The following is a 17,207-nucleotide window of genomic DNA, read 5'->3' as shown; positions in this document are numbered from 1 at the left end:
CTGCTGGTTTTGATTTACAAATTGTCTGGTGATAGAGTATCTGAAGGACCATCTTCTCATATATGAGCCAGCTCATTCATTGAGATTACTACCAATACCTGCTTTAGATTTTGCTGACTGTGGAGTTTAGTCTGAGCGTACCAGAAGACAGGATCTTCTCTGTGGTAGTGCCTCAGTTGTGGAATATCCTTCTCAGAAATACTCACTTGGCATTCTATGTTATCTTTCAGGTATAAAGACCCACAATAAAGATTTATTGTATTCTGCCAGTTCTCCCACATTAATACCCATCACAACATGTCTAGATTAAGTATGATAAGATAAAAATTATTTTCTTTGCATAGTGATGCTTTTCATATTTTTATTACAAGAAGAGATTTGGTTTATATGTTTTCTAAAATCACTTTAAAGCACGCATGTATTTCATCTCAACTGCTTTATCTTCTCTTTTTGCAGTTCAATAGTTGCTAATCACCTCGTTAAAATAATTGAAAGGGAGAGCCAGTTCTCAGGATTCTGGTTAATAATTGCAACAGACAAAGAATAATCCATAGAACATTCTTCTTGCAGAAGTCCCATTAAAATTAATGGAAGCAGCAGTACTTCATAGGGCATACTACCATGCACTTGAATCAAGGTCTCCTGCACTTCTGATCACACACAGTCAACAGTACATTCACAGGTATTATATTATTGCTTGGATCAAAAAATAATTGGAATAGCAAAAATGACTTCTTAAAACCCCAATCAGGAAAAATACCTGTATTTGTTTAGTTTCTTCTTTTCAAGGCAATTACACATCTGAATCATCCTAAAACTGTGAACTGCAGCATAATCTTACTCTCAAACTTAAATATTTCATCAACTGCTTCAGAAAATCATCCAGTATAGTGGTTTACCAACTGTGTCCTTGACTTGGGAACCATGGAGTTCTTCAGTGAAAATAGCAGTAATAGCAGACAAACATTCCAGATAAGATAGTTTGTCTACCACTTCCAATCTTCCCTATAATGTACAATAGTGTTACGTATGTTCTAGAATGTACCATCAATTTGTGTAGTGTAACAATGAATCCCAGTAGTCCTGGCAGCACTCTCCATGAACTGACTATGCACCCTAGAACGTGTCTCAGCCTCTTCCACAATCTACAAGGTAAACAAGTAGAAGGTCTTCCCTCCAGGTTGGAAGTTTGAAAAGCAATGATCTAGCACAGGGGTGGGTAACCTGTGGCCTGCCAGGTATTTTTTTGACCTACAACTATCATGATCCCTCACCACTGGTTGTGTTTGCTAGGGCTGATGGGTGTTGGAGGCCAAACGTCTGGAAGTCCACAAGTTGTCTACTGCTGATCTAGCAGTGCCATTGAAAACTCATTCATGCTTTATATTACAGACTTCAGTCAGCATTTTCTGGAGAAAAAAAATTGTGATGGCAAAGGAGAAGAGAAGCTATACCTTTTAAAATAAATTATTAGAGTTAGGTTTACCAAGTCATGCTATCTCTCAATGTTCCAATAGTTACTAATCTTTTTAAATGTATGTGTTATATACCATACTTTAGCAAACATTGTATGTAAAATATATAAATAGGAAAATATGCTTGAACCTCAATGGCCTATTCATGGGGAACACTGAAGTTGTTCAAGTATTTCTTGAGCTACTACTCTGAAATTTGTTAGACACATAATACAAAACACAGTGAAATTACCAAAAAAATCTGGAGGGGAGACAAGCCAAATTCCAGATGTGAAGGTTATACTACTTGTACATTAACTAGATAACTGAAATTTGGTACATATATAACCCAAGAGTCATCCATACTGGAGGACTAGAAAAGTCTAATAAGATATGTATTTTATTTTATTTTATTTTATTTTATTTATTTTAGCATTTTTATCCCGCCCTTTAGCCACAAAGGCAGCTTACAAAAATATTTCTTAAGACATTGTATATCTATCTCAAATGGCAGCGAAGCACGATCTCCCAAAATGTTAAGAATAAACTGGTCCAAATCAGAAATGATGTTGTTTAATTATACTAAAAAGGAAGAGAAGGATTGGGAAGAAAAGGGAAGAGAAATGAGAGTTAAGAATCAGATTAAATATTTGGGAATAAAAATTACACAGAAGTTAGAGAGTTTGGAGAAAGAGAATTTAAATGTGTTAAAAAAAAGAAATTTTAGCAAAATTGGAAAAATATAAAAGATTAAATTTATCCTGGTTTGGAAGAATAGCGTTAATAAAAATGAAGATTTTAGCAAAGATTAATTTTGTGTTTAGGATGCTACCAATAAAAATTTCAGAATTAGAGATAAAAAGTTGGCAAAGTATTATAAATAATTATTGTAATGGTGATAAGAAAGCGAGGGTAAATAAAAGTAAATGGTATTTAAGTCAAAAAAAGGGAGGATTGGGTCTCCCAAATATTAAACTATATTATGTAGCTAACAGATTAAGACATATTGTGGAGGCAATTACAGGAATAGGAGAATTAGATTGGATGGAGGATAAAACTACTAGTAATATAGAGATTAATTTGGAAAATGTATTTTTTAGGGAAGGAAAAAAATGGGTAGAAAGTATAGATAAGCCGCTTTTGAGGTCTCACTGGGAAATTTGGAGTAAATATAAAGGGGAGCTGCTTCCGAGCAGCTCCCCTTTGTCACCGGTAATAATGTTAAAGAATTTCCCGGAGGAATTAAAGAGTAGATTAAGTAAAGTTTTAATAGAAAAAAATAAAATGAAATTAAGGGAATGGTTAAGAGGAATGAATACAAGAGAGGATATGGAAGAGGTCCTTAGAGATAAAAAATTAACTTGGTTAAATTATTGGCAATTAGAACAGTGGACTAAAAAGTGGGTAAGAGATAACGGAGATTGTAGAGAATTGACGAAGTTTGAGGAATTAATAGTTAAGAAAGAAAATGATAGGGAGAAAAGAACAGTGTTAAAAGGGTTGATGAGTGAAATATATAGAATACTGGTGGAGAAAGGGTTGATGGATAATTCAGGCAAAATGGTTTGGGAGACAGATTTGAATGTACAAATAGGACAACAGGGCTGGGACGGACTATGGAAACAAAGAGCGTTGAGAAATATGTCAGTAAGAATAAAAGAGAATTATTTTAAAATTATATGGAGGTGGTACCTAACTCCGGTTAGATTGAATAAGATAAATAATCAGCAATCAGCAAACTGTTGGAGAGGATGTGGGGGTAAAGGAACGTATTTACATATGTGGTGGGAATGCAACTATGTTCAAAAATTTTGGAAGATGGTGTTTTTGGAGATTGAAGAAATTGTGGAAATGAAGATAGAACGAACACCAAAAGTTGCATTACTGTCACTATTTGAAGATTTAAAATGTAAAAAGGAAATCAAGGAATTGATAACGAATTTGCTGACTGCAGCAAGATTGATTGTAGCTAGGAACTGGAAGATTCAAGGGGAATATTCTATTGAAGAATGGTATAAAGAAGTATGGGATATAGCTATTAATGATAAATTGACATGTAATATTAAATGGAGAAGAGGTTTAGCTAAATCAAATGATTTTGAAGGAATTTGGAAACAGTTCCTAATATTTGTGTTTTCTAAGGGAAGTGGGAAACCACCAGCAGAAGAAAGTATGAGATTTTGGAATCAGGAATGAGATCCCGAGGTGGGGGGTGCACTTGTAGGTTAATTTTGATTATGTTATTTAGATAAGATATTATGTATTCAACATTTCAATATTATGTAGTATGTTATGTTTTTTGTGATAATGTAAATGTGTATGTTTAAATAAAATTATTAAAAAAAAATGTTTAAGGCATGTTCATATCACCTACAAATCTGGAATCTCTCACACAGAACATTCCAAGACATTCTGATTACTAGAAAAGTCTGAAAATGAGACATTTCTAAAACTCATCCTAGAAACAAGAGGGTAAAGTGGTTATTGTACTTCCAAAGATAGAATACTTTATAGTTAGGGGTTCCAAGCATCCATGAAAGCTGAAAATTGCAACACACAGAGGCCACAATTCTATGCTTGCAAGATATGTCAGAAATTGGACATTCATATACTCCCAGCCAAAATCTGGGAAACGTTTACCTCATAATAAAGGCTAACATCCCAGCAAAAAGCATACTAAGCCTAGCTGAGATATACTGTTGGGCTGTGAGAGTTTCACTGACATGTTTGGATTTGAGGGAGGGGGCATTTCTAGTAAGTACTCAGGAAAGTGGATCTATGTTGGCAGAGAACAGCTTTTATGTACAAGTATTAAAAACATCTGTCCATGTCTTTTTTTGTCTTAAAGTAACACTGGGCTTGTATCTGTTTGACAGTTGTCAGCCAGTATGAGAAATGTTTATACTTCTACATCCTACAGAAAAGGCAAAAATGCAATTCTTACCTGCACCAGCAATAGCCTAATCCAGACCCAGCTCAAGGTCTCTTGTCACCTGACATGGGAAAGAACATAGGCCACAGCCACATCCCACTCCTTCCCCCTGCTCCTACTATATCCCACTCTCACCTTATTTTTGCTGCTACCACTGTGACAGCTCTTCCGACTGCAGGGTCTCAACTGCTCGCTAGGGGATGGCCATAAAGGCAGGAGTGGTACAATTTACTATTCCTCCCACTCCACTGCCTAATGCAGGTGCCTCACCCTGCTTCATGATAGGGATGGTAGATATAGACTACTTCAGATCAAAGTGCTTATGAGCTGTTGCCATGATCAACAGGGATAGCAGATGCTGAAAACTGGTTCAATTACACTGAACTCTTAAGTATCCAGATGAAACTCAGGCCTTCCCACTCCAGAGTGCCTCTTCAGACTCCTGACCCACAACTCTTCATTACCTGTCAATACTCTTCCTGCCAATAGCATACAGTCTTCCTATTTAAAGTCTGCAGTGACGTTCTCTCCCTAAGTACTCCTTTCTTTTAAGCCTATTTCTTTGTTCTATACCTTCTTAACGTCTCTTCCCCTCAAGAATCTGTTCCCAACAGTATCAGTTTATAAGGGCTGCTTTGTACATTACAAGAACAGCACACATACCTACATACCTTGTAGCCTCAACAATATTCCGTGTAACTTTCTTGAACTAAACATACACACCATGAGGACCCAAGACCAATTATGGCTTTCTGCAATATGTATAAATAGACCAGTCCTTCAGCTACATGTGCACACACACACACGCACAGTCAATAGCATAGCTTATGCCCTGTGTGATATTTTGTTCAAGTACCCCCTCCCATTAGCATCCCCTCAGCTCTAACCTTCTTCTCTCAAGCCTTTGTGTAATGCACTCAGTGTATCCTCCATGTACTAAAGTATATGTAATCCTTCAACATACTATTATATTTATCTTAAGTACTTATATCCTGCCCTTTAATAGAGTTCTCAGGGCTTACAAAATTTGAATAACAAAACAAATAATGTACACCTAACACTACCACAATCTCTTTTATTCAATTCAATGCAAACATTAATTTGGGGGGTTTAAGTATTTTTAAAGAATTTAATAAAAACCTAGGTTTACGCCTACAACTCCCAGCATGCCTTGGGTGGGAGGCCAGACTTACTGGCCTTTGGCAGTCATTGATTCCTAAAGTCAGTTAACCCAATTCCACATAAAAGGAAACAACCCACATAAATGGGCTGCATCCATTTGTGGTGTCTCCTCCTTAAAATCATAACTAGATACAACAGAGTGTCTTTTGAGAGGCTGAACTCTGGACATGCTCAAAGGCACACCGTCCTGATAGTGCTGTTTTCTCAGAAACTGAGGGAAACACACACACAGCCTTCACCCTTTAGAGGAAGGGAGGGAGGGAGGGAGGGAGGGAGGAAAGGGAAGTACTCTGTGCATACCCAGAAACAAGCTTGACGAAGGAAGGCAAGTGCCCGACCCAGTCCTGGCCCTTCAGTACAGGCTCCTAATGGAGCACTTCATGGGTGAGAAATGTGGGCTGAGGCAGTCCGAGCAGGACTTGGCCAGAGTTGTCGGCATCCACTAAGCGCTGAGGATTTGGGCACCTGAGGGCTGCCAAAGGCATGCTGGGAGGTGAAGTACTGGCATGTCACTAACTCTCAGTCCTAACTCAGTTCTTAACACAATTTTCCATTTATTCTAACAAAACAATTTACTAACTCAACCAAACTAAAAAAAGCAACCAACCTAAAGACAAATAAGTTGCAGAGAAATTTATTATTTATCAAATAAATGTTATAAACATTATTCACAGACCCAAGCAACGCCAGGCATATCAGCTAGTAAGATATAAAAGCTAATTACAATTGAAGATTAAAGGAAGCATTGAAAATGTTCTTCAAATCCTGTCTGACTGTCTGTACAAAAGTGCCAACTCAAGTCAATAAGGAGTTCTACAATTTGGGAGCCAACATAGAAAAGCCCCTATCTCTTGTACATACCAACCTATCCAATCTTAACAGCAGACACGAAAGAAGGATCCCTGAGACAAATCTTCATGTGGGGACAGGATTGTATGGGTGAAGATAGGCCTTCAAATAACCTTGTCCTAAACTTGGTCCAACTTGAAACATGTCTTCACAAGGATATCTGGCTAATGAATGAATGGCTCGGTATGTTTACCCACTATATCTGCCTTGCATCTGAGTCAAGAGGTAGAAGCAGGTTCCACATCTTTAGGATGTAATTATGATACAATCTTGAAAACACTTAGCTAATAACGGCTCCTAGGATTAGCTTCTAGAAACAGTAGTAGTACTAACATTGCCAAATTAAAACCTAACATTATGTTAACATCATCATATGTTAGTTACATAAAATGGAGTACTTCAGTATGAAGTCATATAAAAACTGTTCATTTTTTGTAGACGATAGTTATGTAGTTGGGACTGTTTTTAAATCACTGCTTGCTCATAATACACATCATTATCCATTCAGTTGTAAAGGGGGTAGTAGCAAAGGAGGTTTTCAAGAGCTAGAATCTAACTGTTAGATTAAAGCAGCCAGTCAGCCACCACCTGCTCTCCTTTAAAAACAACAACTCTATTTTTAAATCCCTTTCTGATGATCCCACTTTGTAGCCACTCAGGCCAACAATTTTAGAGAACTGTTAAAGCTATGTTAGTTGCAGAATAGCGTCTACAGGGTGCATATGTTGGTCTATCTTTCAGGTTAGATTGTTCAGCACAGCAAGAATATGAAGGGTAAAGAGGCAAGCATGTGTATGCTAAGTAGGGCTGTTAGAAATTAACAACTCCAGCTATCAATAGGAATAAAAATTACTGACATTGGGATTTAATACAATGAGTGTGGGGGAGGAGATACAAAATATCAACATATCATAGTGTTAAAACTTTCTCCAGAATTGGCACCTGAGAAGGGGGAGGAAATTATATAGAAATAACTCACTTCTGCAGCCCACTCCATAGGGCCCAATCCACCTCTGGAAACAGGAGATATACAAGAAATGAAAGGTTAGAAACTGGAGCATATCTGACTACCCCCTTCCCAGATTGGTGGAGGAAGATGTACCATCTGGAAAGAAGGTTGTTAGAGAACATTTGACATTTGCCCCTAGTCTCTCTTTAAAGGCGGCAGCATGAGGAGAAATTATATTAGCGCAGATGGGAAGCGTATCTCTTCCAATGTTTTTCTGTTCGAAGCAGATACTGATATATGAGTCATTTGGTGATCACAACACACCATTCTCCTTTTCTATGCCATATCTAGTTCGCTGGACAAACCATATATAGTGATGTGGTGTGTTTGTTTAAAGCTATGGGAGAAATCCATCCGTGCCCCGCCCTACCCAGGGATGGGAAGTGAACATCCCGGGAAATGCATGGGGAGCCGCAGATTGCGACACCCTACAAAGGGATGGCACATCCCGTGAGAGTCCCCCCACCATCAGAAAAGGAGGAGGAGAGCACAGCATCAGGTACTGACAGTGGGGGAGCTGGCACAAAGGGGGAACCAGTGCTGCCACTCGGTGGGGAGAGCAGAGAGGGGTGGGTAGGGGAAGGAATCATCAATGCTCAGCCGTATGTTAATACTCAACTCCACGGTTGACTATTATCATGTTGTGTGTGTATGGGTAACCCTTAAATAATCAACCGTGGAGTCGACTATTAACACATGCTTGACTACTGTGTCGTCCAAACGTGGCCTAAGACTGTGACAGGGTTCAGACGAACCAATGGTGAATTAAACCGTCAACATGCACAATCCTTACATGCCGCATTATACATTTTTGTTTGTATTTGACATGGGTGGGCAAACTGAAACCTGTAGCTGGCCCTTGCTGCCTCCCTCCATCCTGAAAATTGTAAAGAAAAATACCCTTGGTTTTTTGTTGTTTTTTGGGGGAAATGGCACTTGGAGCAGCAACAAAGTGCCAAAAGGGTAAAGATTAGCCACTAAAAGCTTAAAAATTACTTGTAAACAAGATAGTTTTGACCCTTTTGGCCCATCGGGGGAGGGGGAAAGGTGTGGCCCATGGTGAAGAAAGGAGGAAAATGGCCCCTTGACCTCCCAAAGTTGCCTAACCCAGGTGTATGAAGTGGCTTTCAGAAACCAAAATGCTAAACATCAAATTCTTCACAAACTGTTTGCAGGTACTTAGAAATATTACTTCACATACCTCTGACAGAGCTATACAGTTCATCACTAAAAGCATTATAGTTTTAATTTGAATGTACAGATAGCTCTCATGTGTTTTTAAGCATTGCCTCTAAAGCATGTTATCTGGAAACTGGCTTAAACTTCTGTTTATAAGTAACAGAGAAGATAAACAGGAATGTCACATTTGTTGACACTTGTGAGGTTTGAGTTTCAACTGCTAACTTGTTAGTTCAGCATATTATGCAATACTTTTTGCTGAGCAAAAGTAAAAAATACCACTTATTGGGTTAGTATTACTAATGATGTTCCAAAAGCTTGCCTAATTTTAACAAATTGCATTTTCTTAAAGCATTCATAATACTAAACACAAAATTAATTCTAGCAAGTAACCCTGTAGAATCCTCATTCTACCCTGAACTCCCAATTCCATAGCAGACGTATTTGTTATGCTTAATGTATGACATATTAGGCCATGTGACAAGAAAAGGTGGCAAAGAGAAAAAGACACAAGAGCCCTTAATTCTAGCTCTGGGAGAAAGAAAGATTTATATTACATACAGGGTTGGGGAGACTTTAGGTTTGCAGTATCTACTCCCCCGCCCCAAACTTACTAGAATCTCAAGGTCCACCAACTGGAGCCAGTTATAAAATATACCGGCTCAGGAAAGTGGACATAGAATTGAGAACAAGGTGCCTCTGATACATGCTCAACCTAGGAAATAGTTTTCAGTACCAGAACTCAAGTTCACATACAAATCCTTTTACACATGTACATCTTCTTCTATCTCCCCACTCTCCCTGGAACTTTCTGGATTTCAGCAACTAATTTAGGAGGGGAAAGGGTCTTTATGTTTTTACCATAGTTAAACTATTGAGAGTAGACAATTCTTGTTGATCTATTACAAATAATCCAGAGAGCTACCAGTAGTTCTTGAACAACCGTCTGCTGCCTCTTTTATATGGCATAACACAAGATTTGGATGAGTGTGTCAGGGGTTGAGTGATCTTTCTGATTTTTATTTTGGTAACAGCATATTATGCTATGTTTTACATCATGGTAAACAACGTATATCCTCTAGGCCGCATCTGGCCTACTGAGGCTTATCCCTGGCAGTATCCCCCCCACCCCAGATCTCCCTCTTACAAGCTCCAGAAGTGACAAGGGACTTAAATTAATTTGAAAGGCACTCTGAATTGAATTTCTGGCACAAATTTAACATCCCCTCTTGAGGCTCATAGGGTATGCTTGAATATAGGTAGCTATGCATTATACATGCATAGTCTATGTGTATCAAGTTTCTAGGGTTTTTTTTTCTGAAAACAACTGAAGCTGACCAAGGACTCAAAAGTTTAGATCGTAGAAAGCTGTATGCAACACAGAAACAACATGCTCATTTTCCAGACAGTGAATGCCAGCAGTAAAATAATCACAGCCAGCTGGTTTGGCCATCCTCCTTGTTACATCACTTCAGTGTCCCACTGACAAATACCAGAACATGGAGGAAGGGAAAATACCTTTAAAAAATAAATAAAACAGGAATAGTAACACAGTTACCCGTTCTCTGAATCTACAATATCCCACAATCCATTTCTAGTGGCCTCTGGGGACTGTAACATTAAAAAAATGTGATGGCCTGTAAAGCAAACCAAAAGACTAGTCTGCAACGAAAACAGTCACAGATGGTTTTAATGCTTTTGATTTGCTGGTAGCTTAAGTCCAGTTGAGTGAAACAGTTGACTGGGCAGTATATTTTATTGCTATTCAAATACTGCAAAGAAGAATTAAACCACTCCCTCCCCACCCCCAAGCAAAGGAGATTTCAATTTCACTCTACTGAGTACCACCAGGCTTTGGAACTATTCATAGAAACAACCTAAGAATGGAAGCCTAGAAGGATTAGCAAGGATGCTCCACCCACGACAGCAGTCAAATAGTAGAGAAGCCAGCAATGACCAAGAAACTCCCTTCTACATTCCAGCACTATGTCTACAAGACTGGTAATTGTAATCTCTACTCCAAAGTCTTAGTACACAACATCTAAACATTCATCTACAAGTTTGTTCCTTTACAAAGATGCAGGACTTTGGATTGTAGGAATTTCTTTACATTGTGGCTTATTGTTTATTGATATGAAAACAGTAGCAATTTGGGCAGCCTTATCCTATGCATGCTTTCTCAAAGTAATTCCCATGTAGCTTATTGGAAGTTTATTGCTAGGTAAACATGCATGGGATTCTAACCTTAAGAGTCTACAGGGAATCATTTTCCAAGTAATGTAGATATTTGTTTGCTGCAAAGCAGCCAAACATCTTCCCTCAAGGTATGCTTCTGTTGTGAGGATGCAACATTTTTCTCTCCCCATCCCCCCCCCGCCCCCTGTTTTCCAATCACAACTGCAGTATTTATTACTAGGGACAATATTATATTACTCTTTCTCCAGCTAGCACGTCCACTGTAATGGATTTTACATATAATCAATTCTACATATAACCAATATGTACAATTTCATTGCATGTGTGTCACAGGTTCTTTGTCAACAGTATCTGTCACAACCCATTCCTGCAACTTATGTGTTGGTTTTTACCTTCTTCATTAGAGGATGAGCACTCCCCCCGCCCTGCCAACCACACAAGTGTGGGAACATTCAAATTATTATAAAATGATGTAAGCTACAATCCTCTATCCACTTACATGGGAAGAAACTCCATTGAATTCAATAGGGCTTACATCTGAGTAGACATGTACAGGATTATATATAAGTAAAGTTATCCATCCCCATTCCTATAGTAATATCCCAGGATTTTAATAAACCTTTGCTTTTTAATATGTTTTCCCACCTGTTCTTTGAAGGTAGCATGCTGATGATCTCCAGTGCACATCTCCTCACTTTGTTTTTAAATAGCCATGAACAGATATACCCTTGCAGCAAAGCTAAGCTCCACCCATCCATTTCATGGGGCCTGGAGATCACATTGCTGAAGAAGGAATGAGGCTTGTATAAGTGTTTGGGGGGGGGGGGGGTAGCCTTTTCGAAATCATATGATAGGACTGATCTCCTTGAGCAAAGATCCCCTTCATCTGTTTTTTTTAACACTATCTTTGTCCCTGAACTTCAAATGCCAGATAGAGGGTTAGTTAAAGAGAGAAGGATAGTCATTTTCCCCAATTCTGATTTAAGTCAGAATCAATATATGCAGCTTCCTAATTAAAATGTATTACTTTATAGGCTTGCATTACACATATTTATGCTGAAGGATAAATAGTCCAGAATCTTAAAACAAAAACAGCCTACTGAAAAAATATGAATATCTAGAAGTAGCAAATATTTTCTTTTTCATCGTAACTATTAAGGGAAAATCCTTGGATAATTTGTCACTAATAGTACTTGAGGCCTACACAGAGAGCCAATTAAGGGACAATCGGAATAACTGAGAAACCAAGTTTTCCTAATCACTGCAGCATCCAAAATATGCAGATTGTACAACTATAGTAATAACATATCATATAACCAGATGCTCAATGTAGTATTCATTTTAACATCTTTGAACCTTTAAAAGACACTCAAATGCCATTTACATCTTCTGTATTCATAACACTGAGAGAGGAAATCCTGGTTGCTTTTGCCTCCCCTTCCCCCACCACAGAATATATCCTGGCTCTCTTTCTCTCTCTCCATGCACATTCCTACACCCATTAGGAAAACACTGGCAGCAGGACACACATGTTTTAAGAAAGGAATGACTTCTTAAATCGTTTGCAAGAATTCCACAACAGAAGATGCTCAGTTTGACTATAACTGTTCTTCCACATATATCATTTAAACAACCATCCACCAGATTTCCCAGATGACAGCATCGTTTTTAAAATGAAACAAGGAGATAAAGAAATAAAAGGGCCAAAAACAACAACTGCTCCATTCACAAGAGAAAAATGAATCTAAATCAGTGCCTTGTACCTGCTTCTCTATCACATATGCTAGGCACATACACAATTCCACCACATTAATATTGAGAGGTGAAGCAGTGTGTGTGTGTGTGTGTATAGCGAACCTTTCTTTCCTAAAAACTCCCATCTGCAAATCACCAACAGTTGGCGGATACTACTGTACTCACGATAATTTTTACGTTCTCTGATCCACGTCAACCTGGTTCTACACCAGACATCTCCCCCTCCCTCCGACGCAGACACACACACACACACACACACACACACACACACAGAGTATGCGCGCAAAAAACATGGAGAAGAGACGAGCAATAGGCGCTTCCCTTCACTACGGATCAGACTGGGTGGGAAAGGGGCCGAAAGAGATTTTTCCTCCTGCTCCTTACCACTGCAACCCCCTTCTTTCTTTCTCTCCCTCTCTCTGCGGGGCCTAGAAAAGGGGAAATTAGAGCGGATATGTCATGTTTAAACTCCCTCGTCGCCTTTTTTTTCCGCCCTCCTCTCTCCAGGAGCAGAGGGGGGAGTGTCTTGTTACTGCCTCCACTACTCTCTTCCCCCCAATACACACACACCGAGCAGGCCCCTACAAGGTGGGGGAGGGGGGGAAATACCTCATTTCACCCCTTTCTGGTCTAGCCCTCAGAAGGGTCCTAGGAGGAGGAAACAGTTCCACTCCTCAGAGGGGAGGGGATCCGCTCCCCGCTCCTTCTCGGCAACGGGGGAGCTCGCTCGCTCGCTCGGCCCCACTCTTCGCGGAGGGGAGGGGCGGGGAAGGGGGGGGACACGCCTGAGGGAGAAACAGGCGGAGGAGCCAGTCTCTTACCGACAACTCGGGGCTGTGCGAGTCCCGGTGGGACACAGTGCGGATGACGCCGGCTCTCCAACGCCCGTTCTCCGGCGGTTCCTCTCCTCCGACACACAAGAACCGCTTCCCCACCAGCTCCGGCCGCGACTCCACAACCACCGCCATGGCGGCCACCGCCGAAGCGCAGACCGACTAGCCAACCGCACCAGCTGCCGCGCTCGCGTCTCCCTACGGGTCGCCCATGCCCAGAGAAGCCCGGCGGCAGCGAGCCGAAGCGGGGAGAAGAACGGGAGGAGGCGGCTGCCGCCCCTGTCCGGCCGAGTCGTCGTCGTCGTCGTCGTCCGTGCGTCGGGTCTGCCTTGTCTTCCCCTCGCCCGCCGCTCCGAGCCGGGCGCCCCGGGCAGCCGCTCAGCCGCCGCCGCCGCCGCCGCCGCGACCAGCCTGACACAAACACACGGAAGGGAGGGGAAAGCGAAGGGGGCGGGGGAGCCGCTCACTCAGAGCCGCGCTGCGGCCCCGACCACTCCGCCCACACAAGCCCACTGCCATGGAGACCGGCACAACGCGCCGTCTCCCTCCGCCAGACACAAACGCACTGGTCGGGAGCTGGGGAGAGGGAGCGAGAGAGGATGGGCGAGGGCGGGGGAGCGACCACGGCGAGGGAAAGAGTCCGCCCGCGGTCGCGCGCGACGCTGATGCCCCCTGAGAGGAGGAGGAGGACCGGAAGGCCGGGCAAGCAGCCAGCAACAGAACGAGCAACTGTCTGGGGTTTTGTAGCTGGAAAACTTCAGCTACCACCACCGCAGCAGCAGCAGCAAAAGAGCCTCGCTGCTCCCATCTCTTAGTCGGGGAGGGGGAGCAGGGGGAGGGTTGTGCAGAAGGGAACAGCAAAGAGAGGGGTGGTTTGGAGATGTTGTCTCAGAGGAGGAATCAGAGCAGCTCCCAAAAATAAGGAGCTACTATTTCGGGGCGGGGGGGGGTAGGGAAGGAAAGACGATGTCTCCCCCCCACCCCGTTTATGAATGATAGCAATGCGAAGGCAGCGCTTTTACAAACAGCGCCCCCCCCCACTTCACTTCACTTCCCATTCCTCGCGCGCCTTGAGCCCCTCTGGCGCCACTGGAAGCAAGCAGCTGGAATACCAGGGAATTGATATGCGTGTGTGGGGCGGGTGTGTGTGTGTGTGTGTGTGTTGTAGCGGCTGTTACAAGAAAAACCAAAAGCAACTAACGATTATTCTCACTTCGGTGTGTGTGTGTGTGTGTGTTTTCCCTTTCGGGGGCGGGTGAGACAGCAGGAGAAGCCATGGAAACCAACATGCTGTGAATGTGCAGCTACAATGACAAGAGCTGAGCTACAATGCCAGGTGGTGATTGGGGTGTTTTGTGAGAGGCGTTTTTTGTTTGGTTGGTCGGCGGTTTTCTTGTTGCTACCCTTTGCCGAATTGGGCTTGTGAAAAGGGCGGCAGCAGCAGCCCCCCCTCCCCTCAAAGCGGTTGCCTCTCGTTTCCCTGGTTTCTGTTCCAGACACTGCCTGTTCCTATATTATCCATACAGGGTAGATCTGGATTTTGTTTTGTTTTTCTTCAGTGCTTTTCCCTCTCATCTCTGCAGGATGACTCACGGCGGCTGAGGTCACCCTCTGTGTGTGTGTGTGTGTGTGTGTGTGTGTGTGTGTGTGTGTGTGTGTGTGTGTGTGTGTGTGTGTGTGTGTGTGTCTCTCTGAATGAAACACCCACCCAGGGAAAATTCTACCTATCCAGAGTAATGTTTTTGCACCGAACATAGACTTGCCATGGTTACTGCACCGTGGTGCTGCTGCAATTGGAAGGACTGCATCAGCCAGGGGAAAACGCACAGAAGCACAGTTGTTTTGGAAGGCACTGTGATGCAAAAAATATTTCAGCCTGCCCTGACAGGTTATGTTCTCTGTTCCAGGTACACTGGAGTTCCATGTCTCCCTTTCTTAATCCTTGGCAAAGATTTTATTTTTGGGGACACTGGCAGACGCTACTAGCACAATGTGAATGCAAAGTGCTTCTTAATTAGCACAGGGCTGGTGCTGTACTGTTACATTGTATGCCTCTAAAGTTCCAGTGCAGTCAGAAAAGGGAGGAAGTATTGCATACAGCTGTCGCTAAGCAGTCTGTGTGGGCTAGTGGACAGAGTGCTTGACGGGGCCTTTCTGCAAAATCAAACAATGAGTGCCGCATTTTATCCTTTGTGCGTAAGCACGATACTCTAAGCAAACCCCAACTCTGCACCAGTGCCACAATATTCTATAATATGGAAACACTTTGGGTACCATGCTACTTCTCCCGCTTTATTTTATAAATAATGTTAATGAAATGGTTGGAGCTAGAGTTGCCGGGTACTCTATCCCTTTAAAGCTGGTGATTAAGCTGGAAACTCAGTAACTCTGATTCCCATTAGTTAGTTTCCAGGTGCTTTCACCTCCACTCCATCACCTGCTGTTGTGACCAGAACTCCAAATGTGCTGCACAATAGGTAAGTGAATAGGTCAGACAAAGGGACAGAACAGGCACAAGAAACCACACCTGATGTGTCTCCCACAATTGTAAGACTTGCGCTATTTGCCTAAACGATCTCTGCACAAGAACTAGCAACCCTATGAACAATCCAGCAATGGATTTTGGTGTTGCACATCAACACAGAACCTGATGACTCTTTAAAGAAAATTAACAATAGAAATTAACAAAGCTTCAAATACTGGGTGGGGAAACCTGTGATTAACATAGACATTGTCCAATAGGCACACAATTGAATCCTACACAACAATTAAGATAGCAATGGATGATGTATAACAGAAATGCATTGCATTTTGCCAGATACAAGGTATTGCAATTTGAGTATTAGAGAAAATTGGATAGGTCTACAAGAGAGATGCATTCTTTAGAGAAGACATGTGGACTGTGCATTACAAATGAGTAGCGTATATACATTTATTGTGCAACAAACACAACTGTAGGCAGACAAATTCCAGCTCATAACTGGGTAGCCTTGAACATATCAGTAAGCCTCAGTTGCCTATAATAACAAGGGGGTATAACACTGTCCTGCCTTACATGGTTAATATAAGGATGAAGGCGATCTTATAATTCAGTAATCTAATTGTGTTTGCTATTCAAGTTTAGTAGGAAACAAACAAACCTGAATTAATAAAAACACCAACATTAGCATCCTATTAGAATGATATATAGATATAATAATTATTTCATAAGTGCTTAGAAAAGCAAGGTGCTATACATTATAAAACAGACTGACTAAGAAGAAGCAGAACCTGCCTGCAGGTTTATAATCTAAATATATGCATATAATTTAGGCTGACCATTAGGGTTTAATTTCTTCAACATCCTAATCCCTTGATCATTTTTATTTATTCATTCATTTAAAATATTTATATACCACCCTTTATTATGAAGTCACAGGATGTGTACAAAATGCATTAAAACAATTAAAATACAACAAAGAAAATCTACCAAGCTAGGTATTAAATAAGCAAATACCTGGGTATACAGGCATCTAAACACCATCAAGGGTGGTGCCTGTTGCATTGCAGCAGGGAGAAAATTCCAAAGGCCGGGTGCCACAATAGAAAAGGCCTTCCCTGTTTGCTATCAGATGTACCTGTGCAGGTGATGGGACAATCAGGAGGCCCTTGATGGGTGGATCTCCATGAGTAACACTGAGAGAACAGTGCAATCCTAGTCTTAAAAGCAAGAGCCATGCTGGTTCAGACCAAGGGTCCATCTAGTTCAGCATTCTGTTCACACAGTGGCCAACCAACAGCCCATGGGAAACCCACAAGCAGACCTTGAGTGCAACAGC

At 41.6% G+C, this 17,207-nt stretch overlaps 1 protein-coding gene across 3 annotated transcripts in view; it reads right to left on the bottom strand.

The window, feature by feature from the left end:
* JMJD1C (jumonji domain containing 1C) overlaps positions 1-17,207 on the bottom strand; it is a 173,420-nt gene that overhangs the window by 141,687 nt on the left and 14,526 nt on the right. For 2 of the 3 annotated variants that reach the window (XM_063133067.1, XM_063133068.1), the window contains exon 1: positions 13,378-13,521. The exons of the other annotated variant lie outside the window; for it this stretch is intronic. The gene's annotated coding sequence lies outside the window, so the exon portion shown is untranslated. Of the gene's footprint in view, positions 1-13,377; positions 13,522-17,207 lie in introns of those variants that run through there. 3 annotated transcript variants of the gene reach the window in all.

The sequence above is a fragment of the Elgaria multicarinata genome, chromosome 8 (genome assembly GCF_023053635.1).
Source record: "Elgaria multicarinata webbii isolate HBS135686 ecotype San Diego chromosome 8, rElgMul1.1.pri, whole genome shotgun sequence".
NCBI lineage: Eukaryota > Metazoa > Chordata > Lepidosauria > Squamata > Anguidae > Elgaria > Elgaria multicarinata.
This window is presented reverse-complemented; position numbering and strand designations above follow the sequence as displayed.